Source organism: Hesperophylax consimilis, chromosome 19 (genome assembly GCF_061612785.1).
Source record: "Hesperophylax consimilis isolate HC1 chromosome 19, BYU_Hcon_1.0, whole genome shotgun sequence".
NCBI classification, from domain to species: domain Eukaryota; kingdom Metazoa; phylum Arthropoda; class Insecta; order Trichoptera; family Limnephilidae; genus Hesperophylax; species Hesperophylax consimilis.
The window spans coordinates 8428919-8445390 of record NC_142854.1 but is presented as its reverse complement, the minus strand read 5'-3'; the positions used below and the strand labels follow the sequence as shown (position 1 = coordinate 8445390).

Here is a 16472-nt window from a genome sequence, read left to right as displayed (position 1 = left end):
CATGTACCACAACAATCAGCTGGAATTATATCTCAAATTCCATGTACCACAACAATCAGCTGGAATTATATCTCAAATTCCATGTACCACAACAATCAACTGGAATTATATCTCAAATTCCATGTACCACAACAATCAGCTGGAATCATATCTCAAATTCCATGTACCACAACAATCAACTGGAATTATATCTCAAATTCCATGTACCACAACAATCAGCTGGAATCATATCTCAAATTCCATGTACCACGCTATATGTACACCAACGCTTCGAACACTTAGTTCGTCGATGCGTCAAACTCTGTAAATAACTCACAATAAGATAATAACTAAGAATTAACTGATTTCAGCAACTAATAAAATGCTTTATAGAATCCAAGAGTCTAGTGATCTCAGCATTACGTTTTATTGTTAAACACTTAATTTTAAGATTTCATGGTATTAGAATTAAGATTTTCGGCTAAAATTTTTGTAAAACCGTTAATACCTTCCAATGTGTTCTAGAAATTATAACAGCAGTCTACTTCAAAATAATAACTAGTCATACTACTCTGCTCGAGTAACTCTCACAATCTTCTGAACACATTGGAGGCTATTCTCGTTTTGACTGAAGGTGCCTCAGTTAAAATATTGTTATACTCGGTTAACATCAGTTATATAATTTCTCTTAACGATTTTCCATTTGTTCATGTTTATCGTTAGCACTGGAGGGGAGGCTATGGAAATGCGATTAAGCACTTGACTATAAAATAATTAATAAATTAACTGATTCGTTTGTCCACATTGGCAACATTGGTGATGTCACCATTTCCGACTAGAGTGAACCCCGTTCGGAGAAACCTGACAGACTTCACTCCAGTCGTGACTTTCGTGCCGAGAACACGTGGCGTAAAATTAAGCTATTTCGCATTCCCAAGTTTTTACCTACCGCGATCTCAACTAAATGTAACCTGTACATTTCGTATGTAAAATTCAGTAAATTATTAAATGTGCGAGGAACTTTTGATTTCATCTCTGAACACATGATCCTTCCTGAAAGATTCGTAAGTATCTCCGACACCACACGAAGAAAAATTACCTCCACAGTATAGGAATGCGTAAGGGACAAATAAAGCAACAATTTTCTATATATATATAGATACTCTTAGGAGGGGTTGTTTCGGAGAATTTCAAGAATTCATCAAATTTCAACGTTCGTTTTCGAGTTCTGTGAAAGTTCTATTGAAATTCTGTTATTATATTATTATAGATCAGTTGCATGAAAAAACTGAAATAAAAACAGAAAATCTTTCACAGAACTTGAAAATGAACGTTGAAATTTGATGAATTGTTCAAATTCTCCGAAACAAACCGTCCTTAGATAGATTCTCCTGTATAATTTCATTATATTATAATGTCACTGTATTTTTTTTTTCTTTAATGAAATGTCTGTGAGTGATTGTTGGTCTGTTTCAATGAACTAGGATTTATTTTGAATTGTAATTTTCGAAATTGGAACTGATGTTGTCAAGAATTCAGACAAGCTAAATAGTACTTATGTATAATATAATATTTCAAAAGAGAATGTCGGATATGGGTACCGCCGCCACAGAATATTGAATAACCATCACATCTGTCATAGGTCACCCGTAGTTCTCTACGTTTGGTGACTTAGCAGAGGTGCCCGGGTTCGTGCGGTTAGGTATACTGCGTGGCGAGCCGAATCGGGAGACAATAGTTGTGAGAAAATCCTTGACCTCTGCAAAAGAACTTTATCGTCCCAACTTGCACCGCAGAGTAATGGATTTATATATTCGTCACTCCCAGCTATGACTCCCAAGCCACTCCTCTTACCCGAATTGTGCACAGAAATTTCTTAAAAAAGGCTTCTATACGACGTAACCCCAGATATAACATAAGCCACGAGGGAAATTATTTTCCTCAGAACCTCATGTGTGGAGCTAACGTAAAAAAATTACTCATTTCTAAGAGCTTCGTTAGTTCAACCCCGATCGTTAATAGGCCAGTAATTTTGCATAAGAAACGACATAATTAAAAAGGTGTATACACACAGTTTAACCGAAGCTAATCGGATACTATGGAGGTCGCGACAAAATTAGTGTATTGTCAGTCGAAATATTTCTTACCAATTGTCAACCGTGTTCGCAAATATCGCTAACTAACCATATATGACGGATTTCGTCAATACCGTATTGAAATAGGGCTTTATCGATTGTCCATGCTATACCTCCTGGTACAAGTAATTTGTCGTAGAATAAAAAAAGAAACAAAATGGGTATGGATTGTGTAATGGATTTTTGTTTTATGTCCCGTATTGTCAGTTAAAAATGTCAACGTGCTAATAATAATTATATAATATAAATGAATTTGTGGGTATGTAGATAAAGGAAATCTGTTTAGAGTTGGTCTTGAAAATAGAGAGATGAAAAGTAAGCCACTGTCTGTTGTTGCGATTTGAGAAATGAAATGATAGGCGTTAGAGATCAGCAATATCAACTAAATTATGTGCTATTTAAAATAAAATTATCCGCTATATTCTTTCGGCAAGTTAATGTCTGTTTATTGCATATCTTTGCATCTTGCTAACGTGAAATCGAAAAGAGCGGAAGTTTGGGTACTTACTTTCAAAATCTATTTTAGACGCTTTCAATTCTGTTCTGTTTTATATAACAACTGCATTAAAACATGTATCGTCTTACTTATAAAGATTCCCTAATACGCTGCTGCAGCGCTGGTAAAGCTATACGGCGAGGAGGGGCGTATACTGCTTAGGTTAAAATATTCAAGATTTTTTAGACTGGCACCACTGTGTTCCAATCCTCAAAAACACGGTCATTTTTGCATTTCGAGTTTAATTGCTAACTTCAAGTTTCTTCAGTTGACATTTGCGATGTTTTTGACCCGGTCTAAATTGAATTGCTTCGAAATTTGAAATATTCCTCTGAGTGCTGCCAATGGGTATTACTGCTTTTTTAAATTTTCATTGTGCGACCGATCCCTATTTGTCAAATCAAACAGTCCGCAATCTCCGTCTTAATACCATAGTAATACGTCCTTCGTCTTGGGGATCGGGCGGTTTAAAAATTTGTCAACCACCACAGACATAGGAATTAATAGACGAGAAGATAATGGCGAGGTGTAAAATCAACTGTTGAAGAACGAAGGGAGTGAAGCTGACTATGATTCGTCAATAAATCAATCTGACAGTAAATAGGCATCTCGCATTATAATATCACCATTTACTTCTTAAAAGTAAAATCTGCTTTTGAATGAATATACATTTTTACATGGGAGCGCAAATTACTCGCCACGTTATGAACAAATTTTCGAAGTCCAAATTCGGCAAAAAAAATCGGTTCTATTTTCAGAGTCGAATATTTCGTTTAAGTATTTAGTTAAGACACTTTTATAAATGTTCATAATTTACTTCCCAGCAACCAACCAGCTTTGTGTTTCGCGTCCAGACGTTTCTCGATGTGATAGTAACAACTGATTCATATTATACGATGTGAATATGTTTAAAATAAAATAAAATAATGCTTATATATGGAATGTAATACGACAATTGGGTTTATTTTCTTTTTCACATCTATTTTTACAAGTTTTCATAGTACAAGTCAACATTTGCCGTGTTATTTCGTAAAATGAACCGATGATGCCTCGACCATAGTTCGCACAAGAATGATGACGTCACGTTTTCAAATTTCACTTGAGGCCATACGCGAGCACAGCCGGCTCCAATGGAACCGGTATGGGGAGTGGGGATAATACGCTTTTAATCACTTAGGACAGGTCTACTAATATTCATATGTCTATGTCAACCACTAATACTGCGGTATTACGGCCGGTATACGCAGTACACCGCATGAACGTGATTATATGTAACGTTTTCTACTAACCTGTTCTTATCCCTCCGTATTATCTATTATGAGTAAGGTGGGTATTGTATATCTGCTAGTATTTTTTGTCTTGTATTATGTATACTGAAGATGTTGGGGTAAATCTAAAACAAGTCGATTAGGTAAAGTCATTTAATGTTATTGATTAAAATTTTAAAGAAAATGAATGTCAATAAAATAATTTAATGAAAAATCACGGGATGTTATGATTCCTAATTTGAAAAATACAATTAAAATATTTTTTTTCGAAAATATTATAAGTAACTATCAGCTTGTCTGAATTTATCACACAATCTGTTGAAATTTTGAAAATTGATACTTAAAACAAAGCAAATTCGAGCTCTAGAGTGCATTGCACCAGAGTTACAGACAGACACGCAACCGAAAATCGTATTTATAATAATAATATTAGGATTAAATATCCCTTATTTTGAACATTCTTTTGACCGTTTTTTTCAGTTTGAAATTTGTTATTTTTTTTGTGACTTCAATTCTCCACGTGTAATTCCACCCAAATGTAATGTCGTCCACGTGTAATTCTGACCGTACGATATTATTGGTAATTGAAATTTATGCCTTTATAATTTCGTCCAGTGTATCTAGTCGATCGATAAATGTATCGATAATGTCGATAACTTGTCATTGTTCCCCAGCACGACTGCAGATCTCTACACTCAACAGTTCACACCTAATAAATTAAGAACAGTTAGTGGTAGTGAATTCAGAAAAGTCGTGCTAGGGAATGATGACAAGTAACCGACACATCATTGATAAAACCTTTATCGAACTACCGGGCTAGATACCGGCAATTAAAACTAGGCACCTACTTTTCCTGAAGGAATCAACAATTAATGCTCCTGTATTCGAAGGCTAATAAATACATACTGACATGTTTGAATCGCATCCATTTCTCTGACATTCCTTTGCACATAGCAGAAAAATCAAAACGATGATCTCAATCTCGTTTATCAGCGAGACATTAAAACATATTTTTAAATCACAAGCGGATATTCAGACATTTTTTTGATCAACATCCGCTCCGTTGTAAATTTACAAATTGTTTATCTCCTTTCATCAAAGGGACAGGAAGAATATAGCGGACTCTAACACAGCATCCACAGTCAATGGACCGTAAATAAATCCAAGGAAATCTTCTTGGATCACGTATAAATCTGTCATTCAAATCCCCAAATATAATATATGGGTCACGAACAGCTAGAGCGATTTAGCTATATACATTATTTGGTAACCGTTTGAGTCGATTGGAATACAAAGGCGACCTCCGTGGCCGAGCGGTTAAGACGAGACAATACCCTAAAATAAACCCAGAATCTTAACGACGTAAGTGAAGCAGCCGTACACAAAAATATGCGATGCGTGGCCCTATGTATTAGACAGACTTGCGGTTGAATGTGCCCTATCAAATCTCTAAAATAAATTGTGAATCTTTACGACATAAGTGATGAATTCGTGTTAAAACAATATTCAGCGCGCAGCCCGGCGTAATGGATGGACCTACGGTCGACTTTGCTCTAGCAGGCCTAGAAGATCGATCTTTCCGTAGGGTTTATTTTAATTATTTCTGATGAATTTATTACTAAAATCTCTAATGTTTCTAGAGGGATCCCTCGGGAAGTTACTAATTCATCGTTTAGAAAAATAAAATCTAGTGCGTACTGCTAATTTCATACTTGAAAAACGTTTTATAAAATTTGCAAACCGTTTTACATAAAATATTTTAAGGCGATGCACTACGTCGTGTAATATTTTAAATTGAGCCGCTATCAATAACAACCCTTACGTAGATGGCGATAAGGTTCAAATTCCCGCTTAACACCATCTGCCTGTTTTGATTTATACAAGAAAAAAACATGGCTAAAAAGTGCCTTTTATTTTATTTTGTGGATGTTCAGACATAAATATTTAATTTTTTTCCGATCATTTTATAAATAACTTAATTTGCCACATTATACAATAAAACCATAACCGAAAATGGGTTTGTAAGTAGGAGATTTTGAACTTTATAGCAGTTTTCATAGGCCTTTTACATTATTTTTTTCTGGGCTTAAAAAAAGACTTATTTAAAAATACTCGATTATTTCAAAGGTCAGGGTATATTCTACTCGCAGTATTTAATTAAAGCATCAAACATTTCTAGGCGACAAAAATTTCAAACCAAAAACACATGATTTTGCATTACTACGTATGGCATCGCCTTAATTATTATGAAGTCCTGTTTTTATTAAAATTAAATTTAAATAACTTGCATCCATAGGGATCTCTCTAGAAACATTTGAGATTTTAGTAATACGTTCATCAGAAATTGAAATGTGAGCGTCGAGCAAACTTATGTCGCCTTAACGTCCTCTGCTACGAATGTCTGCGTTTACACATTATTTAATAAGATAAATAATATATAGAATATTTTCAGCACATTCCATAGTGGTAAATACTTATATTATGAATTAATGTTCCCAAGGCGCACTCGAGACAAGTTTAGTCATAATATCGGCAATACATTTTATTTTTAGATGATGAGCAGACTTTTCACGTCAGCAAATGTACAGGCTTGATTATTTATTTATTTAATATCAGACAACATTTTTAATAAAGCTAAATTTATATGGGTATAATTGGGAATGGTAAAAATTCCTTTCGATATACATAAATTATACGAATTTGTTTTGTTCTTCCCTAGGACATTTGAAAAATGAGTTCTTGATTAAAAAAAAAAAATTTAAATATTATCAAACATGCTAGTTTCGGTTGTCTGTGATGTGCGTTAGTCCTGCGTGAAATCTGGTTCAATGAACTCAAATTAGCTTTGAATTTAAGTGTCATTGTCAATATTTGAACTGAGTATGTGAGGAGTTCAGACAAGCGATACAGTTGGTAAAATTTGAACTGATTTGTCAACATATGATATTTGTAGCACATTCCAGAATGGTAAATATGAAGTTCCAAGTGTGAATCTGGTGAAAGATTACCGTTCAGAATCGATACATGACTAGATCTGAAGAGTCAGATACTTTCCAAGCATCCTCCTACTACATCCTTTAACTCCTCAATACAAATTTGTGAGAAACACCTATTTATTCTTTAATTATTATGAAAAATAATTGGCCATAGAAATTTAAAAAAAGGAATATTTGGTTTTAATGCTAGAAGTGCCTTTATCAGCTTTTAGCAAATTGATGCCGACTTAGAAAGTACTCAAAAACGTCCCTAATTTGAATGCTGTAAATATCTATGTCATATATTTATATCTGAATAATAAATAAAAATAGAAATATAGAGAAATTACAAAATTTTATGGAGAAAAAAATGAAACGATTTTTTTTTCAATCGATATAATACATTTTATTGACACTGGTAAGTATCAAACGATATGCCCAAAATTTGGACAAAACTTCATAATCTTAAAAAATAAATGCAACATTTCTTTTATATGTCATTTTTTATGTCAAATTCACGAGCCCAAAGATCAAAAAACTTACATTTTAGCCGAGATTTTTCTGGCTTCGACCGAGAATATCATTTCCTATTTTTACTTTATTTCGTTTTACTCCAAGCCAGGCTTTTACATGGATTTTTATGAACAGAATATACCTCGTGAGCTAACGAAAACTATACATGCATGATTTAACAGTAAAATGATAAACTGAATATGAAGAAATATTAACAAAACATGTAAACGTATAACATAGTAAAGAAACTAAAACAATACTACATATAAGACAAATCACTAAAACTTTCAACGCTACTCTAATTTGTAGGATCAACCAAATGCTGGTATAGATTACGCTTAATTTTATAAATGGAGTCAATAAATATATCCATAGTACCCCCAAACTTGTTGCCCAGATCATGCATCCTATTGGTTTGTGAGTGTGTCTGATAGTTGGTTGTGTATGTATTACAGAAGAATGTTACATTTTGTCTGGTGGTCCTAGTCGACATATGGAATTTAATAGTGGCAAAGATGGCAGAATTATCAAATAAGTTGTTAATTAAATGATTTATATAAATATCCTTCCTATTGGACATAATAAAATACTATGTCCTTCAGTAAAACAACACACTTTGTCATTTCATTTTGTCCTTAACGATGAAAAAAATGGTATTCAAAATGAAATAGAAATACTGAAAGAGAAGTTAAAATAACACCATTGGTGAATTATATTTGTTATTAAATAAATAAAATTGAAAATAGCAAAATATAAAACTTGCCTTCATCGACGTCTCGCGACAGCATGTCATTTTGGACATATTTCCCCAGCACCGTAAAACCCCTAAATGAGCAAAAATTCGAACCAGAGATTGCCAGGGAAAACATCCCCATTTATTTATCGACCTTGACAATCAATATGTTCAATCAAAAGTTGGTACAGACGTGGATGCAAGAGACTTTGACTTTGGTGACTTCCTGGGACGGGGCCAACAGGAAATGTCCAGGAAATGATGATTGATTTTTGATGTTGAGATTGCGGAAGCAGCGGCGGCATTGAAAACGGAAAAAATACATTATCAAAGTTAAATGTCTCCTATACTACTCTACCGTAGATATAATATTGGGTAGGGTAATAGTGGTTGAGTGGGCATAGCGTTTGGGTCTCACCCGAGCGTCGCGTGTTCGATTCCTCGGCTGGCTAAGTCCTCCATCACAACACAAGCAACATTTTCGGCTTTCTGTGGTGGTAGTAGGAGATTTTCAAACATTGTTGGGTTATTCGTAACCTGGGAATGTTTATCTTTCTTTTAAAAAAAAAATAATAAAAAAAAATAAAAAAATGTATTATATTAATTATTAATACACTAATGTCTGTCATACCTATGCGCTGGATGTGCTAGCTACAAACGGAAGTGCTGCCATCTACAATTTTATAATAGAACTGTTGCAATTTTCACAAAATTCTTTAGAATTAGTACGCTAACGTCTGTCCTACATACTCACTCCGCGTGCTAGCTACAGATAAAAGTGTTGCCATTTTTAAATAGATATATTACATAGTTAAGTTAAGACTTGTCACTAACCACTTGCCCCTAATCAACGTGTGAATTGACCTTTACAATTACATTTTTTTAAATTTGAAAAATGTTCATTCAAATTTTACATGTTTCCAATTTCAGTTTAAATTTAAATTGACTGTTTAAACGAAAGATCACGAATAGAAATTTACATACGCATTATTCAGAACCAACGTTTGAATGTTTTGACATAATATGTTTAAATATTAATTTTCATGGTATTTTTTTGCATTGCGTTTAGGAACTCGTTGTGTTAATCAAGCCGTAGATTATATTTATAACCAGTCGAACGATGGCTACCCGTATTTAGGTCTCATTGTTAAAGGGCTTGAAATATGGATTCCTAAATTTAGGTAGTCGGTTTTTTCCAATTCATTTCAATGTTATTTTTTTGATTATAAAACTTACAAATATCAGATAAACAATAAAATATAGGTGATTTTATTGTATTTAAACCACAAAAAGCAATTTATATGTTTCAATATTAATATACGGAGGAATTGTTTTTTGAATGAGCTCGGGTGAATCCAAAACCGAACGCACGGAAACCTCTGTAGAGTAAATTATAGGGAGTTTACATCTCTCGAAAATAATGACAACATTACTTTTACCCACATTTTTGTGAGGCTGGTATCACTGTGAACCTGCGCGCGACAACTAGCGCGGCAAATATTTCATTCTCTCTCCAGTGGTCAACCCATTTAAATTGTCGGTAATCACAATCCTCCAAACCTCCATCGCTATTTTTTGTAAATACGCCATCGCTCGAGTTGTTAATGTTTATGTACTAGAATAAGTCGAGCCTATTATTTTGCTTTATAACCTTTACAAAGTTGGAATCTCCAATCTCTCGCTAAATCCTTTGTTTTACGCTTCAATAAAAGGTCCATCGTAAACTATCTATATAATGCTTCCTCTTTGGCTGAAGGCCTTGCCAAGTATACAAATCGCAGTAAAAAGCAGAAAAATGTAATTTATACAGATTTTCAAATAAATGTAGGAGAATTGAAGGCGCAGCAATCGTTCAAATCGGTTTAAATGACAACACCAACATAATGTATCCTTTAAAACAAGGCTGCCCAACCTTTTTAACAGTTGGGCGAAATTGACGATTTTGAATCACTGGCGGGCCACTGAATACCTGACAGTTCCTATTTCCATGGGGTGGGGGGGTTGTTAGAGAATTTCTATATAGCATAATTCCCCACAAAAAAAAATTCAAAATAAGTGCTCCCCACAAAATATTTGAAATCCATGGGGGGGGGGTTGTTACGGAACTTCGCTGAGAAAAAATTCCGCGCATCCAAAAACATCATATAGGATTCCCCACAACAATTTTTCGAATTCCATAGGGGGGGGGTGGCTACAAGATTCAATTTCAGACGCAAAAAGTATATTATATCAAAAACCGGTGTATTTTTGTTTAAAAAGTAAGTTCAACAGGTTAGATTTTTTCGTCGCTGATTCTCGTTCTGGGTAGCCTAAATAGCGATAAATCGCCCTCGTTGGCAAAACTGGTGCCCGCGACATTTTTTCAAATTGGCGGATTGGCGGGTTTTTTGAAAATGGTTCACGCGAGCCACTTATAATTCGTTCACGGGCCACATTGTGGCCCGCGGGCCTGGGGTTGGGCAGCCTTGCTTTAAAACCACTCGGACTACGAAATGCCGTATTTGTCACAAAAAATAAAAGCCGTTGAGTCATGTTGTGCTATATCTGACGCCAACTGACTCGTCCTCACGTACAAATCAAATTCGTTCTATCTTCTTTTCGAATAGGCTCAGAAATATTATTTAAACAGTTTTCGAAGGATATAACACCTAGTTTTTTATATTTTACATACAAGTTAAAAAATTGGTAATTGAAAGTCAAGATGAAGTATTTAAAAATAAATCTCTAATATGATATTCGATGTATAGTATTATATACAGGGTGTTAAAGGACGTACTTGACTTACTTTAACCAGTTATTTCTGACATTATTTAGAGTAAAAAGTAATAAAATTTTTTAATCTAATCTTACATACTAATTTCAGTTGTCTGTGGTGTGCGTTAATCCTATGTGAAATTTTGTTCAATGAACTCAAATTAGATTTGAATTTAAGTGTCATTTCAATATTTGAACTGATTGGTTTGAAAATCAAATCCACGCTGCCCGTCCGCCACAGGCAACCTTCCTTATATAAATTATATGTAGATTTAGCGTATACGGAGATCTGTTAATTGAAAAATGTGTTTGTCTTAGGTTAGCACAGCAGCATTATCAATATTTTTGCAATATATCTTGTCCAACAGGCAGCTACACACATTTAGGAAAAAAAGCTTCCTCTACTATGGTACTAAACCCCATCTACAAGTTTCCAAGTTAGGGGGTGTAATGATCCGGCCTTTTCTACTTCAAACTTTTTCCTTCTCTTCTTTCTACGATAAATTTTCTTTAAGTCCCATAGGTAACTTTTCCATAAGTCTTTGGTTATGTATATATCCGGGGTAGGAAGGTCCTCCCTGCCGTCTTTCAATCCCTTGCCTCTCTCTTTATTACACACCCCTTCAAGTGTGTACATCCTAGTTTGTCTACGTGACGTACGACCTTGAACGTACTCATTTCACGTGACGGTTCAGTATAAAAAGGCTTCACCGAACGTTGTGTTGGTTTTTTGTTTCTCGGTTTAGAAACCTAGTTATCTATGTATGTGTGGTATCCCTTGGTTCTTTTGAGATAGAGTGAGTTGAATCCATTACCGCTGTGTTTTAAAGCCATCTCATAAACCTGATTTTTCTGAGTCGCCTGCTCTTCAAACTAGCTACGTGAGTCTACCTGTCATAGGATTATGTGAGTATAATAAAGTGTTAGATTTTTTATGTGTGATGAACATACGATAAATTTATGGTGTTAGTTGTCGGCGCCATCCATGTATATATTTTGGGAGGGGAAGGAGAGGAAGGAAATGAATTTTTTTCAAGTTAAGATTGGCTCCTCCTCTTTACCAAACAAAACCGATGGATGATAATTTGAGCAAGGCGATCGATATCTGCGTGTCTGGATATCACAACCGGCCGGGTCTCCCCTTGTTCCAAATCGGCAACCGTCACGCCAGAATAAAGAAAACCAGGTCTCATCACCAATTTCAGAATTGCCCCAACCTCAAACACCTCCAGGATAATCTACTTTACTGAGTGTAGAAGGGGAAAACCATGACATCCCTTGTCACGAATCTAGTCGCGAAAATGTGACACGTAAGGTCCTAAGTTACGTGCCACCTCTAGAAAACGTTGTAACTCCCTCGTCGTCGGGGATTTACATCCCTTTCTAGGTCAATAACATAGATAACACACGATAGGTAAGTTAGGCGATAGGTTGTGTGCCTACCCATTCAGCCAATTATCATGTGAGATATATGTAAGGTCTACTCGAGATGCCAAATTTAGGATGAGGACTGTCTGTATTTTAATATTTGGTTCTAGTAATTATTTTATGAGGTTACTAGCATCCTCGTGTATTAGGTATGGGTAATACCTATCCTCTCAGGTAGGTATAAACGGATAATTGGTTTGATTTTTGCATTTAATTTAAAGAGGCTGCCTACCTCTCGAAAGGTACCTGTTGAGAAAAGTTGTTCGGTTGGTAGTTTTATTTCGGAGATTACCATCTCCCTTTTTTGCCTCTAGATTTGTTTTTGTGCATCCCAATTCGTAACTTAGAAAGTCAAACAATAGATGAAAAGTATTAAATTAGAAAGTCAAATAACAGAAAAAAAGTTTTCATTTTGTTCCGTCTGGTTGTATCCGATCGCTTTCAATTCGGGAGGTCATACGCTAGCAAAACTTCCCCTTTGACTGACTGTACACCGCGCCTCTCGGCCTCATAGTGTTCGCTGTTTCAATTGTACGCCAGTGTTGTGGTAGGTACCCTGTAGATAGGTATTTTTATACTGCAAATTTATATTGGTTGGCCTAATTTGTAATAGGTATTTTATGTTTCGTCGGCGATTCAATACCTACCGCAGGGACAACGTCATGATTTGATTCGTAATGATTTAAAAGAATAACAGATCGGCAGGTAGGTAAATTTTCGATATGACCCTCGGTCCAAGGCGTTCCCCTAAAAACAAAAGTTATCGGCCTACATATGAAAGGTCGTTGACTCGTCTCTCGCTCACAGCTGATTGACAGTTCGCCTAGCACATCCCTTTTAATGATAACATTATTTGGGCGGCAGGTGTCGTAAACTTAGTTCCTGTACCTCGGTTGTATCCGTCTTTTAAAAGGGTCCTCTGAAATTTAATAAATAATATAAAAAAACTCACCCAGTTAGTCATCTCTCATTCTCAGCGTGAAGCTTACCTGGTTACACTATATAGCTAAATCACTTCAATTTTTGATCTCCCCCCTATCGGCTTCTTTCCTCATTTTAGCGAAATCCTTGTAATCTGTTCAATTTTGGTCCCCTCCCTACGCTTATAAAAGGGTAATTAAATAATTCTGTAAATACAATTGTACCTCCCTAATCTCTGTTGGGATTCGAACCCGAGTTTATAATTTGTTTGATCCTCTGGTTTTCGGTCTCCGTGGATAGATCTCGCCAAATCAATTCCTCCCTAGACCGATTAAAACTTGCTGCCTTCATATACGTTCACTCTGTTTTAACGCAATCATTATTATTATTATTTTCATGTTTTTAAGACAAGTAATTTAGTTTGAACTACACATTTACGAAATCACGTTTAATTTAACACACTTTCACTTCACACAAACACCGGATCAATAATATTTCTCTTTAATTCAATATTCCACAATATTCTCTAATACCATTTGAATTCAATAATTAACTGTAATTTCACATATCACTTCTGACTTGTATTGATTTCTCGGAGCTGTCAACGTACTCAAGTTCAAAGACCGACTGTCCCTCCGATCTCTCTTTTCCCGTGGGAATGTGTTTCTTCAAGCCTATAATCTATCCCATGTTGCTAGTCTAGACAAAAAATTTTTAGAGCACGTTCGTTTATTATTTATCGTTTATTTATGTGGATATTCAAAACATCACAGGGGGCACCTTATTTTTTTTATAGAGCTTACAGGGAAGGAACAAAGAAGTGATCAGAATAAATTAGAAATATTTATATACAAGCTTACGCGTACCCGGCGTTACTCGAGGTTATGAAGAGGAACGTTTTAAGCGGTGAAGGGGCCCAAAATATTCTTTTGCAATGGAAATGTAAACTATATATTTTTTAATGTCTAGATTAATTACATACATATAAAAAAGGCTTGCGGATACCACACATTCGTCCCAATTCCCAATTAGAGTTCTATGGAGCTATGACATCCCCAACAGGGGTAAGTGACGAAAGCGAAGGGGTAGAAAATTACTTACAAGTCTCACAAAGAAACGGAAAAGCGCCGCAGGGAATTTTTTTCTATTTTATCCCCTTGGGGTAGGTATGTGGTGTGAATCAAGTTAGTGGAATATGAATAATCCTATTAATAAACCAAAGGATATAGCACTGCAGGAAAAAAAATCTTCTCCATTATTTCCAAAAGGGGTAGGTTATATTGTATGGGTAAATGGAGCTAAATATGAATTATAATTTCTAAAATACTTGACGGCTCTGATAACGCCATCCATGGGTAACCTAATAGACTAATCAAGTGCCATCTATGGGTGGGCCAAAACCAAAATAATACTTGATAAACATCGCTACGCACCCAACATCTTTGAGTGTTGTGGAGTAAGAGGGGACTGCGAGCGAGTGTTCCAAACGAGTTTGAAAACCTTTTTTAAACTAATACTACAGATGTTCACAAACGTCTCCTGGACGTAACTACTTACAAGATTAATATACTATACCTAAATAGAGAATCTATTTGTAAACTGTTTTCTTATATTGGTAAGAACCTATTCAAGTTCTTGGTACTGATGGCAGAATAAAATAATTATATCTTATTCAAATAGGTACTCGCTTGTACCTAGATTGCATGCTGTTGGAAATGTTTTCTCAGAAATTGTAGATGTGTTCAACTGCACGGAATATAGTTACAAGAAGGCTATAATAACATACCTCAGTAATAATAACAATTAAGTTTAGCATAATACCATTCATCTTTATGGGTTCTGTATAATTTGAAATGCTAATTTTAATATTAATTACTGTTTCACTGAATTATTATGTTCATATTAGTTTGTAAAAGCTCTTATGGGCGTATAGTAAATAAATAAATACATATAATATTTTTTAATTAATTATTATTGTTGTGTCTCCGGGGTTTCTCAAATGCTCTATTATTAAATAAAACTCCGGCTTCAACAGAACACTTGGACTTTCAATGCGATAGATTGAAAATAGTCTCTAATATCTTAATTAGCAGGTGGGTGGAAGAATATGGACCGGTCTCTACAATACTCAACAGCTAACGCTATCTATGGTTAACCTAATAGACTAATCCAGTGCCATCTATAGGTGAGCTCATACACTAATATCAAGGATATCACAATTATAAATATAATAATTGATAACATCGCTTCGCACCCAATATCATTGTATATTATGTGTATTATTTTACAACACTCTGTTAAATTATATGAATATGCTGAAATTGTCAGACAGAAGAATTTTCACTGAATTGATATTTCTATATAAAATTCTAAATGATTTAGTAGATAGTCCGGTATTGCTAGAATTGATAAGCTTCCGGATTCCACAGTGTAATACAAGAAGTCAAGATTTATTTCAGTGCAGAAATTCTGGGACTAACTACCATATGTAATCCTCTTTGCCCAGAATACTAATTGAGGGAAACAATGTCCACAACAAGTCAGTGGACATCTTCAATTTATCTTTACACAAATATAAAATGTTGTTAATGGAACAATTTAGTTATGTACAAAAAATAATGTATATTTCTATGTATCTTAAACGTATCCTGAACGTAACCACTCACGAAGGAAATTATGTTGTTTATTTTGGTGCCCATTTTCATTTATACGTAATTTTTCGCGCGTTTTTTTAGTGTCAAAACAATCATCACCAATTACCTTCATTATCCGTTACGGAATAATTTACAGCTCGGTGGAAATTTTCGCATATGTGAAAATGTCGACACTTCAATGTGCTCGACACTCACGACTGTAAAAAAGACACTTCATAAATACTCAACGTAATTGAAATGTACGAAACACAGCCAACCAGGGCCGTATTTAGAACTCGCAAACCTGGGCACTTGTCTAGGGCTTATGTAAGGGGGCGGCATGTGCTACGGGCGGCATTTGGCCACAAAGAATTTTCAGATTATAAGACTTAAGACAGAATATCTTGCTACCTGTAGTATTAATAAATAGTTGAAGTTTCAATACCGCTCAATAGATGTCGGTAGAGTTTGTAGTACCAGTTATTGACATTTAGTTTATGAAGTTTCAAGTTATTTCAATAGATGGCAGTGGTAACGTCACGTGAAAGAGAAAACATGTCGGCTATACCCGAATGGTTACGAATACTGCAGATGCTAGCCAATCTTCAGGTTTGTTAGGGATATAAAAGAAAACAAA

The 16472-nt window shown here is 35.0% G+C and overlaps 1 protein-coding gene across 1 annotated transcript in view; it reads left to right on the top strand.

Annotated features, from left to right (window-relative positions):
* Nucleotides 1-16472, top strand: part of tow (target of wingless repressor) — a 129915-nt gene that overhangs the window by 77061 nt on the left and 36382 nt on the right. The window lies entirely within an intron of this gene.